This window comes from Caloenas nicobarica, chromosome 2 (genome assembly GCF_036013445.1).
Source record: "Caloenas nicobarica isolate bCalNic1 chromosome 2, bCalNic1.hap1, whole genome shotgun sequence".
NCBI lineage: Eukaryota > Metazoa > Chordata > Aves > Columbiformes > Columbidae > Caloenas > Caloenas nicobarica.
The window spans coordinates 136,947,991-136,953,990 of record NC_088246.1 but is presented as its reverse complement, the minus strand read 5'-3'; positions in this window follow the sequence as shown (position 1 = coordinate 136,953,990).

Genomic DNA, 6,000 nt, shown 5'->3' with positions numbered 1-6,000 from the left:
TGCCGTACAACAGATCAAGTATATCTTGTCCTTACACCATCTGAGTAACATTTTTCTTATGGTTATTTTGCCATTAATGAACTTATCAGAGAGTTTCCCTATCCAGAAGAAAATAAGAACAAAATCTCAGTTAAATCTACTTCTGCTTGCCATCCCTTTGGGAAACATATTTGAACTGGCTGAAGAGTATCTTTGTCTTTTCCTTTTTATTTTTCTTTTTTCTTTTTAACTAGGTGGTCTGGATGTAGAACTCACAGATGACCGGTGAGAGTAGGTGGAAAAAAGCACTGAAAAAAATATTGATAGACGTTGACAGCGCAGCTTCTACTAGAACACCAGCAGGAGTTGGAGCAGACACAGAGCCACAGTCATAAAATGGACTTTAAGGTGTATCCATTTCCTGAATCATGTTTTAAAGCCCAAACTCAAGGAGCACCACAAATGGCTCTCTGTCAATGAATTCTGTGGCACTGATGTAGTTTATGGTCATTAGAAAAAGCCTAGATTTTGTGTGAAAAAAAACCCTACGGAATTCATAACTGGGGGAGGGCTAAATAAAGGACCATTGATTGAGACATGGGAACAGAGGTAGACAGGCTCTAATTTGGTCGTAGAATTTTTATTTGATGAAATTCCATTGCTACAAATCCCAGTTGTATACCAGTTTTTGCTGTTAAATCTATTTTTATTAACATGGAAAATTAAGTAATCTGAAGGCCCTGGAGTAATCTGCCCAGTGTTTCACATACACATGCAATATTTTCAGATTTGCTGAAAGAAAACTAATATGGATGTTTCTAGAATGTTCTCTTGCTTAGCTCCATCCTGCAGGATTAATTACAGTTGCATTCCAGTCCCTTGGAACAGAGGATTTATAATAGAAATACTGCACAGTGTGCCACTTTTCTCAGTTCTGCATATTCAGGCTGGGCTTGCTGCTGCAGGTTTCTCTTACATCCTAAAATGCCTTTCAAGAGCTGAAGCTGTTGAGGATATTTTCGACTATGTAAGTCTGCAGAGATCTTGAGTCATAGCCTTCCCAAGGCTGGTGGCATATACAGCAGCATGCAGGGGAAAAGCTCCGTGGTGCAAAGCTGGCAGTTTGAGCAGGGGCTGAACGAGCAGTGATGCTTCTGTCTGGGTCTAACCCAGATTCCCTTGGCTGCTTCAAAGGGCCAAGAGCCCTCACTCTCACAGGCACATCTCTCTTGCTCCTGCAATCAGTAGCTCATTTCTGACTGCTGGGAAGTAAGAATAGTCTCATAGTTAATGTATGAACCTTGGGTTTTATTTCTGATTGTACAGACTATGACTTTGGAGATCACTTTTATTTACGTGTTTGCTTTTATCTCTTCCATTGTAAAATGCAGGTAACAGCTATTCCAAATGCTTTGATTTTATCTATACTGCTGTCCAGAGCACTAAAGAAACTCTGTTGGACAGGAAAGCAGGGAGACACAGCAAAAGAGTCAGGGGAATCATAATCTGCTAACCACGACAAAGGAGCAATTCGCTGTCCCTTGGCTGCTCTGCTGCAAGCTGCCTCTATATTGCTTTTGCGGCTAATATTTTCTTGTCACAAAGAGTGTGTCTGTTGTTTCGCAGTGCCCTGGTTATCCCAAGGTCCGTATTTTCGAGATGGGGAAAATGAAATGGGAATCTATACTGAGAGTGTGCGATAGGTCAAGATCACTGTGCTGGGGTCCTGACTGAGGATGAGGGGACAGTGGAGGTTGTTGCATGAGACTTGAAGCAAGGGGCAGGGAGAAAAGTGGTGGTGGTACCTGCTGAATGAATTCTGGGCTTGAATTTCAGTGATGGAGGGACGAAGGACTGAAAAAAATACCTCGTTCTTGAACATCTCTCTTCCTTACTGGAATCTTGACATGTAGTCAGCTTTAAATATGCCTCAGCATTTTCTTCCTGCTAAATTAAAAGGAAGTTGCTGGAGGGTTTTCAGACTTCAGGAAGGACTGATACTTTGATGGCATCACTGCAGGTTGTGCATGTCAATACAGTTTTCCCTTCATGACATTTTGCAGTGCTGCCAACATTGACAAATTATTTCTAGTTGAAAAATAATACATCTAAGAATCATCTCTTAAAAAGATATTGTTATTTTTCCCTGTCTTAAGGGAAAATATAATTGATATTAAAAACGATGAAAATGTCCCAATCTTCTCTTTATATTTGATCAATTTTCTTTCTTTGCATTTACTTGTGTATCTTCAGCAATCTTTACTTGGGGTATTCAGAACAATGTCAGTCCAGATCCTCTTATTGATTCGCAGACATTGCTGTGAATACACACTAATAACACTGGGGCTCCATCAGGCACAAATATCTGTCTGCCTATTCTACACTGCAGAAATAACAGGTTTAGCCAGCTTTCCTTTTTCTCTCACTATTTCTAGCCTGTGCTTACACAGTAGCATAAGTTTTAACAAAACGCTAGATTTTCTTAGCTGGCAGAACAAGCAGAGAACAGATTTTGAAACTGTCTGAAAGTGTAACAACTTTTTCAGATCCCCATAATTAGCTGGGTCACAAGATGTGCATACAGCGTGTACCTATTTCTGTTAATACTCTGCTACCTTAAAGTTAGGCTCTAAAAGTTATTCCTGAATCATTCATTAAATGCAGATTAGACTTGCTGTCTTACCTAATCAAGCTTGCAGGCTGTGAATTTCCTGAGTTCGGTGTCATTAGCTCTTCAGTCCCTGGGAACACAATGATGAGGAGTGATGGCCGACTATGACAGAACTGCTTTTTACTTGGCTCTCTATCCCTCTTGGGCAATTAGCTTTGTTTGAGCCCTTGAAACATCTTTTAATAAAGATTTTTTTCAACCCTAGTGGGAATCTCTAGTTCCTGTAAGCAACCACAAGCAAATGTATGGTGTCTGAAGTGCATAGTATTTTTTTGCTAGAGCAGACATATGACCCAGTTTTTCCATATTATTAGTAGTGAATACTTCAAAGGTACAGTTTTGATCTAAGTGCAAAGGGTAGAAGACAAAGAAAAAGCAACTACTAACCAAATACGAAATATTTTGTTTGGCTTGATGTGGATTATTTGTTGTGGGTGATGATCAGTATATTGGTTTTCTATTTCATATCCTCTCTAAGACAAATGCTCTCAGAATGACAAAAATAAACACTTTTTCAAAGGTTTATATTACTGAAAGCACAATACATTGAAGGAAGAAAAGCTTTTCCTTCTCATGAATTGGGGTTGACATTTATCATGCAGCCAGATATATTGCAATGGTTAGATATGAGGCCCAAGGTTTAATAAAACATTGTTCCTGTGTTTTGTTATTATCATATAACTTTATTAAGCACAGTATGGTGGTTGCATGACAGACCAGATCGTTATTACACTGACATAGTTATTCCTCAGAATGAAAATAAACACAATTTTCCACAAGCTTAGACTTTTTCCTGTTTGCTATTTTTCTTTCTGAAAGGCAAAGATATTTCACAGTCCCCTCTCTTCCTTTAACCTAGTTAGCTGCTCAATGCTTGCACAATCCTCTGAGAAATAAGAATGGATTTTCATGTGGGAATGATCTGACATTTCCTTTTACCTGGGGACTTTGCAAGGATTAGATAACTAGATGGAAATAGAACTTAACAGAAATGAAGAGCTGGATCCCGCAAATCACTTCAGAGCATGGTCAGCTTTCTTCCCATGAACAGTCCCACCAGCCAGCTCACTCCCGTTCGGACAGAAGCCATCTCTGGAGTGACAAATGGAGAAAGAGATTTCTGCAAGGCTACATTATCCCACTACCTGCGAGGCTGTGAGTTTGTAAGACACTTGGAAAGTCAAGGTCCTCGTAGGAGGCTGAGGCCATGCAGAGACCATGTGTTATACAGCACTTCATTGGTGACCTCTCTATTGATTCTATAGGGCACTCTGGCAGCCTTGAAAAGCAGGAGCTCATGGTTTTCTCGTCCTTTAGCCATGACAATGGCTGTGAACTCAAAACTGGCACCTGGAGTACAAGGCCTGAAAATAGCCCTCCATGCATGTGCGATGCTAACGAGAGTAGCAGAGTCCTTGTTTCACATTCACATCTTTGGGGAACCATCTCTGAAGCTGGAGGAGAAATGAAGAGCGTTTCCCCTGGCCATCTTCATGACAGGTGATTCCTCCATCTTATCCTCTTCCCACTATTCCTCAGGATTAATTCCTAAACTGAAATCCAAAGGAACAGGGCAGTTGACCTTTCAGGTATTCAGCCTCCTAATTCCACTTGTCGTGGAAGGAAAATGGCCTTTCTTGCACAGGGAGTGTGGCAAGACAATTGAACTTCCATTAGTTGAAGGGATTACTCATGTCAGTGACTAGTCACATCAGAGTTTTCATGATCAGGCCGTGATTTTTTATATTGCTTCTCCCACACCCTTGATGATGTGATGAGTTCTCCAGAGGGAGAAACACAGAGCAGAACATGGTATTTAAGAAGTCTCAGTAGGGGCATTTTACTCATCCTGGGATTACTGCATTTTTTTTCCTGTTGGCTTTATCATTCATTGAGTGCTTGTTTATGTCTCTAAAATAATTTAAAATACTTCCATTTCAAAATGCCATCTGGGTATGATTTCCATTACTACTGAAAAAGCATTTCAGAGAGTCTGATGCTCTTCTGCAGAGAGTAGGAGGAAATTATGTTTACCACCCTCTTTTAAGATGATCTGCAAAATGCTGTCCACTCAAAAGTCTCCCAGGAACACATTCTGAGTGAGGATGGTATTTTTTTCAAGCCTTGTTTTTATCTTCTTTTTTTTTTTTTTTCAAAAATGCCGCTCTTGTGTTCTTTAATACTTCTATCTTCCTTCTTGGGGCACGGTTATTAATGACTAAAACAACTAAAAGACATGCTCAGTGCAAGTATCTAGAGGCCTTTTGGTTTTGATTTTGATTCAAGGAATATATTATTTAAGACTGTCATTTGAGAATAATGTAATTAGAGTATTCACAGTGACTTTTGGAAAAAATACGATCAATAACATGATTAAGCGATGCATCATCCAGGTTATAATATCCTGCATCACCTGATATGAGTATCATCCTATTAAATAGTCTCATGTTCTTCTTCTTGTGTCGAGTTCAAGTCAGGTGGTTGAAGAGGAATTCAGGCAAAGAGGAAACTCTTCCCTGACCTTTGAGTAACTCCAAAGAAGTATCCTGCCGCTATGGAGTTTTGCAAAATGAGAATGATTGGCTATCTTTCCTCCTTTTTTTGGAAAGGACACTCCCGTTCCACTGTCCTTCCCTGCTTAGGGGCACTGGAGCAGGCACAGCTGTGGAGCAGAGAGGGAGAGAAGTTCTTATGAGTCCTTAACCTAGCTTGCTTCGTTCCTCTATGTATGGGGTGACACTTGATCAGCAAAGATGATTCTTACTGATTATGGTTCCACTTCTTACACTGGTGAACCCTGCAGGTGGAGTCCTCCCAATATGCTGGACTGAGCTGAACCTTTAGACTTGGCCTTTGGAGATCAGCATTCAGAAGGAGAGCCTAGCTCTGCGTTCTGTGAAACCTGTCAGCCTCGGCATGTCTGACGTACCTCTGAGAGACAGCCTTGGTGTAGCACGGCAGACAGAGAAAGGTTTCCGCCTGTGTTATGCCTGGTCCAAGGCACCCAAGTGCCACATAGACTTTTTCCCTGATTGATCTTGGGGCTTTCCAGACAGAAGCAGCCAACAAAGCTGGTGAAAGGGCTGGAAGGAATGTCCTATGAGGAGCAGCTAAGGACTTTGGGCTTGTCTAGTATGGAGAAAAGGAGGTTGACGGGCAAACTAATGGCTTTCTACAGCTTTCCGAGGGGAGGACGTGGAGAGGGAGGTGCTGATCTCTTCTCCCTGGGATTCAGTGATAGGAAACGTGGGAATGGTTCAAAGCTGCACCAGGGAAGGTTTAGACTGGACATTAGGAATTATTTATATACTGAGAGGCTTGTTAAACTCTGGAAAAGGCTTCCTAGAGAG